Consider the following 22,088-nt stretch of genomic DNA (forward strand, 5'->3'; position numbering starts at 1 on the left):
TTAAAGTTACTACATATATAATTCATTATTTGATCATTTACAATTTAGTGAGATTTCAATTTGTTTAAAATTTGTAGATATCTATATGAAATAATCCTTTGAATCCTATTGAATCTTATTTCCGGCCCATGAAAATTAGTACATTTCCTTTCTAGAACAAAATATTTCGTCAACTCCTCATTGAGAAAATCAAGGTAGTCAGAATATAATGTCCAACTAATTTTCCATCAATCTTTTAAAAGAAGAAGACTTCTCGTAGTTCGAGTAATGTAAGAATTCCAACAATTGAAATACACATATTTATAAAAATTGTACATGTATGCTCGAAAGGATCACACGCAAAGGATCAAAAATATCGGAAAATACTCAATATCGTAATTGCAATACGCTTAAAATGTAATTCCAGTACACAATGTGTTAACGTTTCAGAATCAATGCGTACTTTGTATCGATGTCGATATTGTAACAATGTTGAAAGCTACGGCCACAAATTGAACTTATACAGGGTGTCTCACAAACGAGATCACCTAAATATCTGCCTTATTTACGATTGTGCGAAAAAACACTTCTGAAGGCAACTATTGTATTTCAAGGGTAGCTCGCAACGATGATGTTTCACGAGATTTCAAGGGGTGATCGATACACTTTTCATTCTTTATATAAAAGTATTAAGGTATTAAGGTATCTGAAAATGCTTAGTTTAAAAGACCTTAATTTTGACCTTAATTTGGTAAAACTCGTAAAACGGCGCAAAGTGATACACGGTTTATGTTTCCCTGTCTTTCCTACGCTACATTCGATGAAATTAAATAAAATCGGAATATCTTTTAAACAAGCATTTCTTACGCAATTACCTTGATACTTTCGCGCAGAGAACAATCCATTGGTATAAACAAATATATGGAGCTCTATTTAACGAAAATACCGATAACTTAAAACGACTAGAAATCTCCTAAAAGAAAAAAAAAAAAAAGAAAAGAAAACGAAAAATTTCTTTCTAGCATTACACACATGCCCATTGAAATGGTTCAACTTTGTCCTGAGAAGTATTTGCATACAATCGTAAATAAGGTAGATATTACGTTTAATTGGGACACCCAGTATAGATCCAAAACTTGCTATCCAATCCCTTTAACGTGTAACCACCAAACCGTTGGCAATAAACTTTATAATCGTTTCGTTGCACGTATTTCATTTCAACGGTGAAATTGTCGTCAGAACCTCGTTCAGATCGTCTTTCGTTCGTTTATTCGTTCGTTATTGACCTTCTATCTCATCCGTGTGTTCGCTCGCTCAGCGTTACGCCGATATCATTATCGGAACGTGACACGCCTGTTGCTCTCGACACGGTGACGCACAGTTTACGAAAACTTTTGTAAGGTAGCAAGATCGTAACGCAATAATCCAGTCGATAAAATGACGGAACTTGTTTCGAATCCGTGATACTATCCGACACTGGATCGAACCAACGAGATTATTGAGTTTTTACACGGTGAAGCTTGTTTTAATGTGATTTGCTTTAGCTACTAGCGTGATTAAAATTATCAACCCGCAATTTTTCTTACCATTGCGTTTTATGACCATATAATAAATGATATAGTTCATACAAATGCACAAATTATTAATAAAGATATATCCTCGAAGTGGTGGAATTATTAGAATCATCGAAATTACTAGTTTTTAATTTTTCATACAGTTTACATAAAAATGAAATATATGTTAAGAAACTTTTGATGCTAGAATTACTCGAATGATTAAAATTACCAATTTATAATTCCTTTCTAAAAGTTTAAGAAATATACAATAAGTTGCAGCAAGTTATATAGTTTATATAAATATAGAAAACCAATTTAGTAAATTACATTCTACTACTATCGATTATTATATCTACTACCATCAATAATTAATGAAATGATCATTTTTGTTATAGATTAAAAACATATTAGTTCTGAGATTATTAACTCTTTTTCGTACTTCTATTCAACGTTATCAACATTTTTTCTTGCTCCAACTGTGCAATTTCCAATTTCTGCAGAATATTTATGTCGCTTTTTCTAAAATTTGATTCGATATAGAATGCCGATAGAATGAACATAAATATATGAAATGATAAGAGAAAGTAAAGAAATATTGAAAAAATACGTTGAATTAACGAATTTTTCGTAAACTTCCATGTCTGTAAAATATCATTATTTCAATATTATTTGACAATATTTAATCATGTCATCGGTAACTAAAAATTGTTGTTTCAAGAAAAATTTCCCCCAACTGCTTAACTTAAGTGATATACTACTTTCAGTATCCCTGAATACATAATATTTGATAAAATTAGTCAAGATTCCAGTTTCTATATTAAAATCAAAAATATTAGAAGATAGAAATAGCTATGTTAAAGTAAAAAATATTAAATTATTAAAGCTTGTATATAAAAATAACCTAATGATATTAGAATAATACCTAAATTATCACGCACATAGCTTACATTCGTAAATAAAAGTTTCACGTCGTGCAATTGTAATTGGCATAAACATGGCTAGACGATATTGCGACAGATCCAACGAATATCCTATATCCGGTGCATTTTTCAAAGCCCTTTATCCAACGATATGTGTAAACATTTCATTTGACAGCAGGAGCAAACCTCTGTTGGATTTCATATGTATAAATCCTGGTGGACGCAAACATTATCAAAGTATTTTATTCTTTTTTACTTTTTTTTATCTTTTATTCTTCAAAGTATCAAGATATTTTATTTTACACAGAATATGAAAATAAGAACCGTTTGGCATCGTTTCATGGACAGTGATCATCTCGTTTTCTGATCATCTCGTGATCAGAAAAGTCAATTTGCTGAAGTACAAAAAGCGAAAAAAAGGATGAGAAATTGATCGTAAATAGATTTGTGTACGTACCACTTCGTTACGAGGTTGCATATTGTCATAATTGTTGGACGATTCTCGAGCCACTCGAGCCACTCGGGCCAGCCGAGCCACTCGGGCCAGCCGAGCCACTCGGGCCAGCCCAGCCACTCGAGCCAGCCAAGCCACTCGGGCCAGCCAAGCCACTCGGGCCAGCCGAGCTACTCGAGTCATTTGAGCTACTCGACGCCTCGTACGTCGGCGATAATCCAATTCCTTCATCCACACTGTCCTCCTCATCAGGTTCATCTAAACAGTTGGAACCAATGTTAGAGAACGAAGTCGGTAGACAAAGTGGCAACTGAAATTGACTGAAACCAATCTTTTCATCAGCTTTCTGACCAATCAAAATCAACGGATAAAGGCAAACTTTTTATCCTTTGATCATATCGTAGGAATAATTTTAGAAGAACGAATGTCGAGTACGCGAAAAGAGTAGAAATTTACTATAATTGCACGTCTGTTGAATATTTAAAGTGCTATGAATATTAAATAATAGTATTAAAAGCTACCATCTTTTTTATGAGTTCCAACTTGAAAAATACATCGTAAAAGCTGCTGAAAGCACAAATTTAATATTCGGGAAAGTTCATACAAACGCTGAAACACTTTATCGTTGATGTTTAGAAATCAAGTTTCATGATTAGATTGAAAATTTATACTTGTATGAGCGTAAGGGAAACAGGCCTGGATATAAATTTGTCTCACTTGTTGAATATCGAAACATGTACTTCCGATATTCTATGTACATTTGCATATTACGTTCCATCTTTTCCACAACCATTCCCAAAGCCTCCCACTAATAAATTCCAGAGGCCAGGTAAAAACCTAATTAATCTCCGTGTCTAACTCAAACATACAATTTTATTCTCGTTTGCTCTTTCGTAATTGTGACAACGTACCATTGAGGATAAAAACTACAGAGACTCTTTTCTTTTTTCATGCCATTCGCATGGACTTTTTATCCGCGCTTCGTAGCCGAGCTGCGGTGGTCGCTGAAGGATTCTCCGTGTAATTCATAAGTTCCTTTTGCCTTCGTTGGCTCGTGACGCAAGTATTTTTAATTAGGCTCCTAACTGCCACACCTCGCTATACGCAACCAGCTTCTTCGACAAGAAGTGACACTGTTTCATGCTTAGGCAACATTTCGATTTATTCGCGAGATTCGATTTTATCGCCTGTTCCTCTTTTACAGCGTTTCATGCTTATTATGCCAAGTCTGACTTGAAAAAATTATCATTGCCAGATACTATGAAACTTGTAGAGGAGGAATTCGATGATGGTTTCAGATGTAAAGTTGTTTCAAATAGATTGAAATATGTAAGCGATTACGATTATGTTAGGTTGTCCGAGAAGTTTCTTTCGTTTCATAAGGTGATAATAGAATTTTTTTTATTTGGTAGACCATTTACAATCAATTCTCATTGAGAACTAGAAGTAAATTATTTTAGCGCGGTACTGTAACTTGGATTATAAGAGTTTATAGTACGTTTGATTCATTGATGCATTGATGGGAACACCTGTTGAATGAACAGGTGACACCTGTTGAATCACAAACTAGTTACTACGTTTAATTGAAGTTTGCACTGAATTTACATACTTGTATAAATAATTTACTATCTTAACAATTTCATATTTACTGTTCGATTGAAACTGTATTCTTTTTACCATAGTTACTTTAATATTTTAATGTAAAATTTCATTCTTTTAACGATTTTCACAATTTACACGGAAGATCACTTGCATTATCAGTTAAAAATGTTCGAATTGAAATATGGAAAGAATACGATGAAGTTTCGTTATGTAACGACGAATCTATTGAGATATATGTAATTTTGTTTGTTACTCCGGATTAGCTGCGAAGCAGCGACACGCATATAAGTATGAGTGTGTGTGGGGGGGAATACGTGCATGCGCAGTGTCCCGCAGAACAGAGGAACGCAACTGTTGCATACGCATGGCGGGAAAAAGATAGTGAGATGTGCTGAGACACGTGCAATGGGTATCTACGAATATTTTGTAAATCACATATTAAATAAATATGAAACTATTTTAATATCATTTCTACGTGTAATGTAAATGGTTCTATACATTTATTTCGGCGAGTTCCCTTTTGACTGCCGAAGAGTGCAGACGTGCCTGGTGCCCGGAGAGGTCTCTCCGTCGAAATTGGACGTGGAAAAAAGTGCCCCCGAAAGTGCGAAAAGCGGGGAAAACAAAGCAATGCAACGAGTGCCACCGCTCAGGATATCAAACAACGGTGAAACATACGCCATATACAAAACCATGGAAATCCATGAATGCACAGAAACCGAAATGGATATGACTCAGATGAGTGACGAGAGAAACACCACCAACAACGATCTAACACAACAAGACGAAAGCTGGAAGATCGTAACTCCCAGCAAAAGAAGAAAAATTACAACAAACGCAAATACTAGGAGGGCTGCAGAAACAGAAAGTAAGCAGTGGCTCCAAGAAATCCCACTACAAAACCCCTTCAGCATACTACCACAAGAGAAGGAACCAGAAACAACTGAAACAACTGAAAAACCAATAACACACAACCCCAAACCACCGCCAATATACATCGATGCGCAAGTAATAGACCCCCTCCTCGAACTGCTAAACAATACGGCAGGCAAAGAAAACTACTCAATAAAACAACTTAAACTGGACCAGGTGAAAGTGCAAACCAACGCCCCAGAAACCTACAGAAAAGTGGTAAAAGTGCTAAAAGAAAAAAACGCCGGGTACCACACCTACCAGCTCAAAACTGACAAAAGCTATAAAGCAGTTATCAGAGGGCTACACCCAAGAACAAACACAAACAACATATGCGACGAACTAGCCAAAATCGGACACCAGGTAAGAGCAATAAACAACATAACGAGATTTGATACCAAACAACCACTACCGCTGTTCCTAATAGAACTAGAACCGAACAAAAACAACAAGGAAATCTATGACATTAAACAAATCTTAAACACAATAATCACAGTTGAACCACCCAGACAAAAAAAAGACATACCTCAGTGCATGCGGTGCCAACAATATGGGCACACAAAAAATTACTGCAACAGAAACCCGGTGTGCGTCAAATGCGCAGGAAAGCACCTGACAACTTACTGCCCATATACGGGAAAAATAAACGAGGTAAAGTGCTACAACTGCAACGGAAACCACCCAGCCAGCTACAAAGGCTGCCCAGCCAGAAAAATACTCCAACGTAAATTGTTTCCGCCGCTTAGAAGCAGGACATATAACTACCACCACACACAACAAGACAGGGCAGAAGCTGAGACACCAATTAAAGTACAGTACGTAATGAACAACAACCACAACAATATCAACACCACTGGCAGTCGAAGCTACGCGCAAGCAACCAAGGAAGTAACACCCGTAGCCAACCAAAACCACAACAACAACACCAACGACGCTACAGAAATAAAAGAACTATTAAAACAATCCATCAAAAGCACCGACATGTTAACAAGAACGATAAGCGAACTAAACGAAGCATTCAAGCAGCAATCATTACAAATCACAGCTATGATACAACTGATAACAACCATGCTAAGCAAAAAGTAAAAACGGACATACTAAAAATAGCTGCCTGGAACTCTAACGGTCTACAACAAAGGGCCATTGAAACCAAAGCATTCCTATACCACAACAACATAGACATACTACTCGTATCGGAGACGCATTTCACAACAAAAAGCTACACAAAAATACCGCACTATACCATATACGATACCAAGCACCCCTCAGGAAAAGCACACGGAGGAACCGCAGTGATAATAAGAAACGACATTAAACACCACCTACACAGCCAAGTTAGTAAAGAACACATACAAGCAACTACCGTTACCGTACAAACTAGCAGCAACCGTCTACAGCTGTCAGCAGTATATGCACCACCGCGACACAAAATTACAGCACAAATGTGGGAAGAATACTTCCAACAACTAGGCGACAAGTTTATCGCAGCAGGAGACTACAACTCAAAGCACACAACATGGGGATCAAGAATCACTACACCTCGAGGCAGAACCCTGGAAAAAAACATCAGGAAAAACAATCTCAATATATTATCCACAGGAAGACCGACATACTGGCCGACAGACCTGAGCAAAATCCCTGACCTACTCGACTTTGCAGTCACAAAGGGATTAAACGGAAATAAAATAAATATAGCATCCAGCCTCGAGCTTAGCTCCGACCATACACCCATAATAATAACATACAGAAACAAGCCAATACTCTACAACAACTCAGAGACGCTATGCAACAAATCCACTAATTGGCAAACCTTCAAAGAAATAATTGAAAGCAAAATCAACTGCAACATCCCACTGAAAACGCCCCAACACATCGAACAAGCTGTAACAACACTTACAAAAACTATACAAGAGGCAGCACGGGCAACCACAAAACCAGCAACTACCACTAGACAAACAAAACAAATCCCATCATACATCCTCGAAAAAATTAGAGATAAAAGAAAAGCGAAAGCAAAATGGCAAAAACATAGAACAAAAGAAAACAAAAAACACCTAAACAAACTCGCAAAGGAAATAAAAAACGAAATAAAAGAGCACAACAACAACGAATTCACAAAGTTCATAGAGTCACTATCTGCACACGAGAACTACAACTACTCACTATGGAAAGCCACAAAAAAAATAAAGAAGGCGATAAAACCAGCCCCAGCAATCAGAAAAGCAGACAACACAGGGGCAAGAAGCAACGAAGAGCAAGCCGAAGAATTTTCCATCCACCTATGCAACACATTTACACCACACAACATCAATAACAGCAACCACAATAGCCATACGGACGACGACGCGATAGCCACTAGCACTGCAATCGACAAGCAATACACCATACCCAAAACAACAGCACAAGAAATAAGAAACATAATAGAAAAAACAAAAAACAACAAAGCACCAGGAATCGATCTAATCAATGGCAAAATATTGAAAAACCTCCCTCCAAAAGCGATACGGCTAATTACAATAATATTCAATGCAATACTAAGAATACAATATCATCCTACATTATGGAGGCACAAATCATAATGTTACCCAAACCAGGCAAAGACCCACATGAAGCAACATCCTACAGACCAATATCACTACTCCCCGTGCTCTCCAAAATACTAGAAAAAATAATATACGCCCGACTAAAACCAATAATAGAGAAGGAAAAACTAATACCAGACCATCAATTTGGATTCAGAAATAAACACTTCACCATAGAACAAATGCACAGGCTTGTCAACGAAATAATACACACAATAGAAAACAAACAATATTGTACAGCCCTATTCATGGACATAGAGAAAGCTTTCGATAAAATAAATCACGAAAGCCTAATACAAACAATCAAGAAACAATTCCCGGAAAAAATATACCAAATAATAAAATCATACATAAGCAACAGAACCTTCACAGTAAAAATCAAGGACGCACACTCCGAAGCAAAAGACATCAAAGCAGGTGTTCCACAAGGAAGCGTCCTAGGACCCATACTATACACATTATACACGGCCAACATTCCAACAACTACCAATAGCAAGATACTGACATTCGCGGACGACACAGCCGTGCTAGTCAGGCACACTAACCCTGTAACAGCAGCCACAATACTACAAGAGCACATCACAAAAATAGAAAAGTGGCTACAGGACAAACAAATCAAAGCTAACCCTAACAAATGCAACCACATTACATTCACATTGAGAAAACAGATAACACCAAACATCTTCCTGAACGGCACGCAAATAACACAAACAAGGCAAGTCAAATACCTTAGACTTCACATAGATACACATTTCACATGGAAACAGCACATCAAATCAATAATAGACAAGATACAGATAGCAAGGAGACAAATGCACTGGCTAACAAGCCGAAAATCCAAACTAAGCACAGAAAACAAACTGAAAATATACAAAATAATCATAAAGCCAATCTGGACATACGGAATTCCACTATGGGGAACAGCAGCAATGAGCCATATAAACAAAATAGAAACAATCCAAGCCAAAATCCTTAGAACAATGGTAAACGCCCCGTGGTACGTTAGAAACGAGGACATAAGGAAAGACCTCGGAATACCAACGGTCAAGGAGGAGATTACCAGATTCGCAACAAGATACAGAACAAGAATAGAAACACACCCGAACCATCTGGCAGCTGAAACGTGCAACACAACAAACATCGCAAGAAGACTAAAAAGGAAACACCCAATAGACCTCATAAAAGATATAACTTAGAAAAAAAAAAAACGAAGCTGGCACCCCGCTGGGGGTAGCCGCCCACATGCTACATTATTTTTTTTATTTATATTTTTTTTTTCTTCACCAACAAGATATAACACTTTACCAAATGTCCGCAAGGACAAATTGTAAAATAACCAAAATAAAATAAAAAAAAAAAAAAAAAATTTATTTCGGCGACTAAGATCCACAATTCTCAACAGAATCATTACTATCATATTTTGAAAGAAACTGTTTTCTGCGCAGCAGCAAAAAGTGTATATCGTTTTTATCCTAAGTATTCAATAGAAGCGTGGTTTAAGCTTGAGTAGATTTGCATGTAGGCTTTAAAGCGAAATCTTTATTACCTCTACGATAAGATACTTTAAAGGCTTTTTATGAAAGTAGGTATACACATTAAAATCAGTACTCTTTTCCTTTTTCATTTATTTTTTTTTTCCATTACCTTGTTACGTAAGTGCAAGACAAAAATTACGGAGACTGAAGAAGATAAGTTTATTGTCTTTTATCTACGCTTGAATATATGTGTTACGTCGCGCGAGATGGTCCGTGCGACGTCCCTCCTTTCGGGCTGGCCGCCAAGGCCTACCCCTCGTTACACTGACCTGCAAGAAACCCAAGGAACCACCATAAACCGAAGCTTTCCAGCTTAACTTCTATTCACACAAGTCTTTTCGGTTTATAGATGGTCCTTTGAACGGTCCTTGGGTTTATTGCACACTCTTGCTAATTTCGGAGAAAGCAGCTGTGCCCCGCGAAACAGCTGGTTATAACCAATATAACCAATGGGCATCACGGATCGTTACCCTCACTTTTCTAACGAAAAGTGTGAGCAACGAATCCGCGTGCTTGGTTCCGAAAGGGTACACCCACATCGAGCTTTCCCCCTAAATACTACTCGGAGAGTCAAGTCACTGCTCTTACACTCCTCGGTCAGTCAAGTACTTTGCTCTAACATACCTCGGACTGTTCTTCTACACATCGGCCAGTCAAGTCTACTATTCAGTCACGTTCACGGCATTCAACGCGCAAACGCTATCCACCCTCGGGTCAAACATTGTACTGTCCGACGACCTCCAAGATTTTCTCTATACGGTCTACGGGTTGTAATCTGGTGTAAATATACTTCTGTTATATAACTGTAGACTACAGTTATTCAACCACAAACACCCCTATTATCCCAAAAGAAATAAGGGGATCGCCCTGCTCGCGGTATCGATTCCTATAATCGTAACGGGAATTTACGACTCCCGTTAACGCGCCTCAACGCGAACGCGTCTCCCCAACTCAGTGTATACGCAATTGTAATTATTAAGTGCATAATAAAGTGCGACAAAAAAGAAAGTTAATAGTTGTGTTTCGGCCGAACCTTCATGTATATTTTATAATCTGAGTTGTGACTTGTGATTTTACGTGACAAATGTGTCGTCGGTCGTTAAATTGAATAGTTTGGTAAAAAAGGCCTACGTGACCCTGGCCACGAGCGAACGCGGAACACGTGCGTTAGTGAAGAAGCCAGAGAGTATGAATCGAGAAATCAGGGAGTGCGAGTTGCGTTGTCGAGATAGTGTTGCTAGTGTCGATTCGTATAATCGTAACGGGAATTTACGAGTGCCGTTGACGCGCCTCAACGCGAACGCGTCTCCCCGCGACTGGACTGGACCCATAGTACCAACTCAGTGTATACGCAATTGTAATTATTAAGTGCATAATAAAGTGCGACAAAAAAGAAAGTTAATAGTTGTGTTTCGGCCAAACCTTCTTGTATATTTTATAATCTGAGTTGTGACTTGTGATTTTACGTGACAAATGTGTCGTCGGTCGTTAAATTGAATAGTTTGGTAAAAAAGGCCTACGTGACCCTGGCCACGAGCGGACGCGGAACACGTGCGTTAGTGAAGAAGCCAGAGGGTATGAATCGAGAAATCAGGGAGTGCGAGTTGCCACGAGTTTTTTTTTACATTCGATTTTAGCACCAGCTTTTTTAAAACTCTGGCAATTAGTTAACAGAATGTGATTTAATCATGGAATAGGTCCATTTATTTTGCTTGTAATCCGAATAATAATCAAGATACAAGAAATATAAGTATCCAAATTTAAAACTGAAGATAAAAGACAATAATGAGCAACCGTGCGCTTGTATTTCTCAACTGTTATCTTAGAATATTTAGTAAAACTGCGAATTATTTAAAAAGAAATAAACATTTTTTCATACAAAATGAAGATAGTAAGCAATAATATAAATTTAAAAATGAAAATGATAAATGGTAATACGAATTAAAAATAAGTAACTATATATGCGTTTATTCTTCGTTACTAGCATTTCATAATATCCAATAAAACTGTGTATTATTTTGAAAGTTCGAAACAGAAAAAACTTTCTTCCATATAAAATGACTTAATAATAAAGTTATACTTTGCATTGCAACTCTTCCGTCACACAAAATCGCTTCATAGAATTTTTCCTCTTTGCTAAAAGAATTATGAAAATTTCCTTTATCGTGTTTTCCTACTTTTCAATCACATTTTGTAAGATTATAACCTTTTTACCCTTCCTTTATTACGTGCTTCCATCATCTGTGGTTTAAAATAATATTAAATCAACAATATCTACCTCCACGTTTCAAATGAGTTCTGAAACATTAAGTGACATTTTTTATGGAAGAGTAATTTCAAAATTCAATAATAATTTGTCAATCGACTTTACATTAAAACTACCTTTCCATTTCATATCAGAATTAAATGCACGTTTCTATTGATTTCTTGAACATTTAAGAAGTATTACTAACATTAACTATATGCAAACTAATAATATTAACAAAGACAAATTAATATAGATAACTAAACCAATCTTATTCGTTTCCCACAAAACATTTATCAACTCTCAAAAGGCTTTATATCTTCGAATCGCTTACTTCAACTACTCCGCATAAAGATCACAAAAACGTGATAAGACCATCTTTGTAGGTTTTCTGACATTCGTAAATTCATCGGAGTTTATAACCAAGAATTTCTCTGATCCTTTAAACATTTTGGACTTCGTCAAAGACGCTACAATCACCATAGGCAGAACTGGGTTAACCAATCTGGGAAATAAGCGGCTCGTTTGCCGCATAAAAGCGCATGCAATGCTGTTAATTTACGTATTAGGGAAGATCATAGGTAGACTGTGTAAATACATATATACAATATCCAAAATAAAATACTCGAATGCTTATCCATTTTGATTATGTGCATTATATTATAATTATATTATGTGTATCTATAATTTCTTTCAATGATCATCCGCTGTTAATTCTATCACCTACATATTTTTCTAATCTACTTTTCAAAGAAGGCAATTTTCCATTAATCTCTTCGTCTATCGCGTTAAATTCTTCCGAAATCGGAAGTTTTTACAGTCGTGTAATAACACAATTTTTCTTATCACTAATAACTAATAATAATTTTCTCAAGAATTAGAAATATCCTAGGCTCTTCTGGGACATTTCTATAGCTATTTTCACAAGGATCGAGAGTGACAGAGATATTCTTTTTAGCCGATTTCTACGGCACATATTGAAACTTTTTACTAACAATAAATTTTTGATAGGTAAATTTCGATATTATGAAACGAGTCGATGATACCGAAGAGAAAATGAGAGGAGAAGGAAAGAGCAACGAGCGCTAATTATAAAAGGGTCAAGTGGTCGTATTTTTTACGAGTACTGTTCACTGCTGTTCACTAGCAAAGAGTATAGAGTATAGAGTTACGGGTTTCATGGATTAATAATAGATTTTCGAACACGCTTTGTTAACGAAGGATCGTTAGACGGGTCTTTGAAGAATTCCTTTGACGAAGTTGTCGCACAAGAAATTTTAATTTTAACGCATATACTAGTGATCCAAGGAAGATTCGAATGCTTTAGGTTCTTGGACGAATATTTGTGCCTTTTTATACAAAGTCGATGTTTTTTCTCAAATTAACGATGCAATCCTTTTTCAAATTAACGAGCTAACTTTTAACACGTTAAATTTTCACAATTCCGATTTCGATGGAATGTTCTTCGTTTTTTCGAAACCTGTTACTCTCAACAATTGAAAATCTCCAACTCGAACAGAGAAAATAGGAAAAAAAGAAGGAAATATAAAAAAAGAAGAAAGGTTGAAGAAAAAAGAACAGAGAGAGAGAAAGAGAGTAGAGAAAAAAGGTTATCGTTGAAATTGTGCCGGCATTACTTCAACTTCAAAAATTTCCCTGGAAATTACTCGGCTCTTTTCCCTGCCCTCTCGCCGCTAGAGAGCATGGAAACAAACGTTTCCGAGGACGAGTGCAGCGTTCTAGGAGGCGACGCGCTTCTTAAAGACCGCCAGAGAGGAAACTTCAGAGGATGGGACGGTTCCATCCTACTCGTTAGCTGTTACAACTTGCAGGAGCGTGCAGACGCGCGATTTTAGTTTCCCATAAACCGTCATCGACCATTCGAACGGCGTAATACAACCCTTCTGCCTACGAAGAATTTCAATTCGCGACGAACTAAACCTGCGCGAGCCTAAATCAGGAAATTTTGACAGAAACAACGGAAGTATATTGTTTACAGAACGAACCATAGGATGAATGGCGATTGGACTGTTGAGAATTTTTATAGAAAATGCAGATGTGTATGTTGGAATTGAAATTACTTAGCGTTAGACAAATATTAATAGGAGAATTTGGAAATTTGCATTTAGCAAAGTTTGTAATTTAAGTTACGCATTCGTTAAAATGAAATATCAATTTAAATTGGCAGATTCAGAGGTATCGAGACACGTGTAGAATTTGTAAATCTAGGCAGCCAGTGGATTTACAGAATGTTATAAGTAAGGGAGAAAAAGCAGAAATTATAGTATATAATTATAAAAATTTATAAAAAAAAATTTACTATTGATATTAAGAAAAAGATCATAGTCAATTATTTTATTTCATTTTTATAAGAGATATTTGATATATTTTTCTTTCATTTCCATGCGACATATACACGTATAAATTATGTGTATGAAACTAAATATCTATACAATTTCAAACAATTTTCTACCTTCTCTCAATGTCTCAAATGTTCTACTTATTTTGATTTGACCGCGTTATTCACTGTGGATGAGTAAATCAAACATATAAAGTGACCCCCAATCAGGAAATACAAAATTATGTACACTTTACCAAAAAAAGGTATCGACTGATTTCTGAAATATATACCGCTGAAAATAAAAAAATTAGCAAACTGACAAAAAACATTACTTACAATGGTGGCCATTATGACGACTTATGACGAAGAGAAGTCGCTTGACGTTTCCTCAGCTTCCGCCAGCTGGTTACCTTCTTCGGCAGACGATTGAACTCGACTGAACACAGAGCACAGCGCACGGAGCCTGCTCGCACCGTTTGCGAAAAAGCAGCAACGCGCACGAGCGAGTATTGACCAATCAGGATCGCGCGAATGGTCATTATTAACCCCACGCAACCCTCGCCTAATTTTTTCTCAGATTTAAAAAGTGCCTTTGCCTGTGTGCGTATATGAGATCCATGGATACTGTGGATACCATGGAAACATACTTTGCAAGCTCCTGTTGTCAGGCAAATCTGACATTCGACGTGGTTTTCCTTTTCTAGTTTACCCCCGTGTAATACGCGATTTCCACTTCGAACGTGGGAGTATGTGCGCGCATATGGGTGTGCTTGTGTGCGTATATATGCTTTAACGAGTGAGCACATACATATGCGCTACAGAGCAACAGGCACGCGAGAACATCAAATCTGAGTTTTTAGATTGAAAAACACATTTATAGAAAAACGTAATTTTCTCATTTATGATGATTACAGACATTATGCATTTACATATTTATGAGCTGCGACGTGTTTCGAAAGACGATTGCTCGTTAATAGAGTAAAGGTTAAGGTAGGAATGCGACAATCATTGTAACTTCTAGAAACAAAAAATGTTTATTGTTTTTAGTATACGAAACTCGCAAACACAGGTATATAATAAGTTGTGTAAGTAACTTACGACAATAATATGATAATATGTGTTACGACCATTCGCGGAGAGACACCGTCGCGAGGAAAACGCGTCGGCGGGACGCGTAAATTCTCTCTACGATTCGGTTAATCGACGCCGCGAAATAGTCGTTCCCCTTGTTTCGGTTAACATAACAGGGGTGGTTTGATGAATGAAACCTGTTAACACTGTGTTAACAGGTTGATATATCGTCTATATTCAACAATCACTTATACAATAATATAAACGTCACAAAGTATTTGGCGATACGTACAATTAATGTGTTACAGAGAAATTCTACCCGACTTTGAAAGGATATACCTTAAGAACAATGTAAGCGAAATTTTTTAAACACGAATAAAAAGTAGAGGCGAGAAGAATCTGAATAACTGTAATTTGACCTTTCTTCAAAAAAATTAATTGTTAATCAAATTTTCGAATTGTTCACGATAGATTGAAATCTACAGATATAGGTAAATATGCTTTGCCAATATATTAAAGATCAGATAAATAACAATTCATTGCTATTCGAAATAAATACATAAGATCATTCTGTTCGAATGTAAAGTTTGTTAACAATAGATAATAACATTAAATCTCTACATTACTAAAAATGGAAATAAATTTTTATAACAGCGAACTTTGTTTTAATTTCAATACAAAATTTTAATTTTTCAGTTCAAGAAGATAATTCACTTAATGGAAGACATATTTTCATACATTAATCATACATATGTATATTAAAAACAACAAAGTAGTATGAACCATAGGCTTTTATATGCTTTACATAATTTGATAAGCTGACCCAAAATTAAGATTGTATTGATATAGATTGTACAAAAATCGTTGGTTTTATAATCATTTAATGCGCATGCAAAATCTGTCCCAAATTCGAAATGGAAGAAGTCATCTACGAATATTTTTCTGAAAAGATGAACATTGAAAAAAAAGAAATTTAAAGGACTGAAATGGAACATTCTCTTTTGATCAAATTCAAGTAACAACTAAATGCTTTAAAATTATTTGGAGAATTTTTGTATTAAAAGTTCTAATGAAAGAATATGAGAAATTGTTTGGGAAATTTTTCAGTCTTTCAGTTTATGAATTGAAATTGCGATCCTTCTTTCAAGTAAAATATGTTCTTATAAAAGTGGATTGTAACTTAATAATTAATTCCATAATTATTTAATTTAAAGAAGAAGTTAAAAACTCGTAAATGACTAAACTTACATTTAATAAAAAAAAAAAACTGAGTAAAAATTAAAAGGTTTGTAATATGAAAAACTATATTAAATAATGTAACTATGAAATGTACATAACAAAAATTTTTTAAATTTAAAAACATGTAACAATGTAGCTTTTTTCTTCGAAAATTATAAAATAAATTCAATTGCTACCTAATTAAATAAAATTAAAATAATATCAATTTTAATAATAATATTTATATTATATATGTTATATATTATATTAACAATAATAAAATTTAATAATAATATTAATATTATTCTTGATGGAATTATTCATAATTTCATTATTTTTTCTTGTGTTTATTTTATTTCATAAAAAATATGTATATCAAAAATAAAATTTAAATATAAAGTTTAATTGTTCAATCTTCATTCATTATACTTAAACAAAGTATACGCTTAATGCGATTAGGTTTCCAATCTCTCCTCGTTATATACATTGCAACATAAATTTCATTTATTTTTCAGAAACTGTATTCCGTAATGGATTTAATTAAGGGTTCCTAACACTGAAACCATGATCTATGCGCTACAACTATTTAACGTTGGAAAATTAGATCTTTTATATGGACACTGGTAACTTTTGACATGTTGTTTCAGCACATGTCGATATCGTTATCCTTGTTTTGTTAAAAAAGGATGATACATATACCAATTTATTTCAAAACATTGTAATTGTCATATCAATCTTTAATATAGCCAATATTGAAACAATTATAATACAAAATACAGATATTAATACAAAATGTTATATGTACGATATTTCAACAAAGGTATGAGAAGTTATTTAATATCAAAATTCTATACAAGAAAGGGTATCAAAATAATAAAGGAAAAAAGGAATGAAAACAATTACCAATATTAACTTCATTATTCTATCATTACGTTAGAATTTAATAGAAAGTAGCTTTAAAAATCATAAACATATCTTTAAAAAATGCCACAATATTATTATTAGTTCGTTCTGATTGTCCAAGCAATCAATAAGTGGAACAACCACTCTACCCGTAAATCAATCAGTTTCTAAGGTATAACCGCATACATTGAGAGCTGCATACTGACGAATAAAGTCGCTTAATCCAACGAATTCATCGAGAGACATCGTAAAGTCGGGTAGAATTTCTCTGTAACACATTAATTGTACGTATCGCCAAATACTTTGTGACGCTTATATTATTGTATAAGTGATTGTTGAATATAGACGATATATCAACCTGTTAACACAGTGTTAACAGGTTTCATTCATTAAACCACCCCTGTTACGTTAACCGAAACAAGGGGAACGACTATTTCACGGCATCGATTAACCGAATCGTAGCGAGAATTTACGCCTCCCGTCGGACGCGTTTTCCTCGCGACGGTGTCTCTCCGCGAACGGTTGTAACATTTGGTTCTTCGAGCCGGATTCAGTGGTGAGTGAAAAGTGCACACCAGTAACACTCACTAAAAAATATTATTATTATGCGTTCCACATATGTAAGTGTATATACCGATATAAGTTTAAAAGACAAATTGGTTTTCCATCAATTTTTTTACCGATTCGAAAACGATAATATATTATCTGAAAATTCTCGTTCAACCATGATTCAGTTTTTTCGTGTATTATGTACGCAAAGTAATTCCAATCTGTATTGTTTTTCGTTCGAAAACCGGGTCGTTTAGTGTTTACTCGCATGAGAGTATTCGTCGCTGTCAGATGCATTAGCCAGATATGTAGCCCATCGGTTTCAAAGAACGTTATTATTTCAACCATAAACATGATCACGTATTAACGTAAATACTATCATAGAAAAATCTTTTCACTGTCATAAATACTTAAAAAAGAACATTATACGAAATAACGACATGGAAAATGGATATTACTCACTAACAACTGGAATAAAATCCAATTCTAAATATTCCAAAAGTTATATTATAATAAATTATTATAGTTATATTATATAAAAGTTATATTGTTAGTATATTGGCTAGAAACAATAAATGTAAATATAATAGATTTTTGTTGATACCAATTTCTACCAATGATTAATTTAATTATATTAATTAATATATATTAATTAATATTATTATAGATACGATGTTTTTACGATACTAAGTTTATAGTTTCATTTTTTTCCTGTTACCGTTACTATTGAAAAATTGTTGCTTATATTTTTAGCTACATATGTAATCAAAACATAAAAGATATAACTTAGAAAAAACGAAGCTGGCACCCCGCTGGGGGTAGCCACCCACATGCTATATTTATTTTTTATTTTATTTTATTTTGGTTTTTACAATTTGCCCTGAAGGACATTTGGTAAAGTCTTATATCTCATTGGTGATAAAATGGCCTGATAAAATGATACCTAATTCTAACCTATACATATAAACTATAAACAAAAGATGAGAATTAGGTTTGGGTTAGCTGTTATTTTATTGGATTAGACTTCACAGCGGTCGACAATCAGCATACGTTGTCTCGGGCGCATAATCGTGCAACAGGTACAATTCACTGTAATATCGACAGATTTTTGCAAATGTCTCGGATATTAAGACCGAGCAGCGGTTATACGTGCAGGAAAAAGTTGTTTAGAATCATGAGCCCGACAATATATTAAAAAAGCATAAAAATTCAAGACGGCGGCAGCTTTCTAAATAATTACCATGAATTGTTTTAAGTATCAAGTATCATGTCTATGCCAATAATAGGTAGGTAACTTGTTTAATTTTTCTTACGACTTTGTTTTATTAAATTCCTTTAAGGTTTCCTTATGGTTGATTATATTATTTAGGTCAGGAAGCAACACTTCGATAAAGCTCTGTATTCGTAATAAATTAAATTCGAGATCTGCTGAAATGGAGGAAGAATTTAAAGCGTGCGCTACTTGAAATATCAGCGAACAAACAATTTTAGAACCGGATAATTCTTGCAATATTTGTTGTAGATATTTACTTTAGAAAATGTTATTTGGATAACATTTTTGATTCAAATTTTATTTCTGGCGGTTATGAGCCTTATCTTTATAAAAAACAGAAATATTTACGTATATGTGTATACTTGTTTATGTATATATTGATAATATCTGTAGAATTTTGAACAGTCGTAATGTCGTGACAAAAGTGTCATCAACTAATCTGTGGGCTGTGTTTCACTTTTTTATTCCTGTTAAATTAAATTACATCTTCGAGTAAATTTTAGCGATAAGAAGCTTTTCCTTTAAGATATAGTACCTATGAGATAGGGAGGGGTTAGGTTACACAGATTGTACGATTTTCTTTTTCAGTTACAGTTTTTAATTACAGCAGCTCAGGTATTTACTTAACTCTTTCGTTTCTATGGCTGAAATATTTAATAAATGGTCGAGATAATATTCCTCGGATGACACTGTGGAGGAGATATCTCGTGTAACTATTTATCAAAACGATGCAAAACGTGTAAATTGGATTGCCGTATCTGTCTCCGATTGTTCATCTAGTTCCAACTTGAAAAACTTAGATATTCTTTATTTCCCCGAGAACTGTTGGATTAAGGAAATTGATTGGAGATGATCGTTTGTTTGATTTTAAAATATAACAACTTTAACACTAGGTTTACGCACATTTCGAATGCGTCAAATAGACGCGTATAGATATAGGTATACTACACAGAAAGCTTGGAAACTTTGGAAAGCTTTGCAAAAAATGAATTTCGATATACATTTATGTATATTGCTAAATGGATAAAAGTTAATGGCAGAGAAATGTAAATGGCTCGTGTAATTTTCCGCATGAAATTCGAAATACGTCGAAATGACGTCTCCCGTAAATTATATCACTTCGATGAGCTACTAAAATTACAAGCGTTTATGCGTTTTGATTGCACCGAACCGTTTCAGTATAGGTTTAACTCTGATTTCGTTTGCATCCATCTGAAAGTGGTTTGTACAGGACGCATATTGATCGGTTGCCGTGTACACCGTTAATTTTCCAATCAGCGGCATTTTGAATATAGCGACGACATTTGCGCTTTAGTCGCGTAAATGAACTATGGACGACTTGGTTACGATGAATTAATATCCGAATATTAATATTAGGTGAAAATATTATCATAAAATCGGACAGTGGTTAAAATTTCCAACCTTCGATGAAAACATTAAGTAGAGTCACCGATTAGATGAAAACGTGGAATAAAACCTCAGTTGATATACTAAATTCTTTTTTTTTTTTTTTTTTTTCATTTAAGCTTAGATATTCAAACTTTTATCTTATACCGAAATAAAACAATTTTTATATTCAAGATATTGATACATATATCGAATCACTAAGATATTGCAGGTTTATACAGCTTTAAAAAATAGTCTTCCTTTGCTATCAAATTATAAGTTTTGCTTTGCCGATAAAAATCTCACTTGCTCGTTTACGATTCCTGATCCGAAACATAAATAATTATAGTTTTGTTAGTCAAAGCTTGATTTTTCCTTTATACGAAACAACATGAATTTGTGTATATTAAAAATTACGAAAGTAAACTATTTCGTTTAAAACAATATTTTAGTGCATTAAATATAAATTTTATTCAAAGTTATAGAGTAATTTTTATTTCTTCCAAAAATGAAATTTAGTATATTCTACATTGTGTACTGCCGTATACACCGGTTAATAGCTAAATATTGTATCAATATCGTTTTCAATTTGGGATTTAATATACGTATCAATGTTTTCAATATAGAAATTCAATATAAAAATGAAATGGTAACTGCAGAAACCGAGAATTGGTAATTAAAAGAATAAATGCTATTATTTTCAAGCGCTACGTTAACAGGTTTCATTTACGGAAAAATTTCCAGTTAAGAGGAATATTTTCCATTATTTATATTTATAAAAGAGGGATTTAAAAATTACCTCAGTGGTAGAACATGTTCCAGGAACGAAACAAATGGTGGTATATACTCGTCAATGAATGTAACTAAATTTTTACATTTTAAAAATTCGACGTTACTTGTCGAATGATGTACATACGTACATACATATGTACATACGTATACAATACTTATATACGTATATTTGCAAATACTATAATTAATTTAACCGAGGTTGATTCTTTTTGTAAATTTTTAATTCATTAATTGTAGACGTTTCTGGTTAAGAAATGACCTAGTTATCAACAGGTTAACAATTTTCTATCTGCCTTGGCCAGTATGAAATTATTCGAAATTTGATTTTTAATCGTATCCATCGGCACACTCGGTGCGTGAAAAAAGCAATCGCGTGAAGCTTAGCCGGGCAATCGATGCGTTCCAATGATTTGTTGCAGCATGGTCCAATACCGTCTAAACCGTAACCGACAATAATCAACAGTTTCACTGACCACGATGATAAAGTTAACGCCAGCAATTTTCGGGCGTGCACCAGACACTAATAGCTGTCATCCATTACGAGCTCTGATGTTCTCGAAGTGAACAGCCACGGGCCGGTTACTCGTTTGTTTTAACAGTCACATCGCGAACGAGCAACGTAAATTACGTTCTGCTTGCCGTGTGTCACAATAACAACTATTTGTAATCGAAGAATGCGACCGGCTCATTGATATTCCTGCGGTTATCGAGTCGAATTTTTCTGCGGTTCTACCTGCTGCTTCAGTTTGCATTATAATATTTCTTTCTTT

This window comes from Bombus pascuorum, unplaced genomic scaffold, assembly GCF_905332965.1.
Source record: "Bombus pascuorum unplaced genomic scaffold, iyBomPasc1.1, whole genome shotgun sequence".
NCBI classification, from domain to species: Eukaryota; Metazoa; Arthropoda; class Insecta; order Hymenoptera; family Apidae; genus Bombus; species Bombus pascuorum.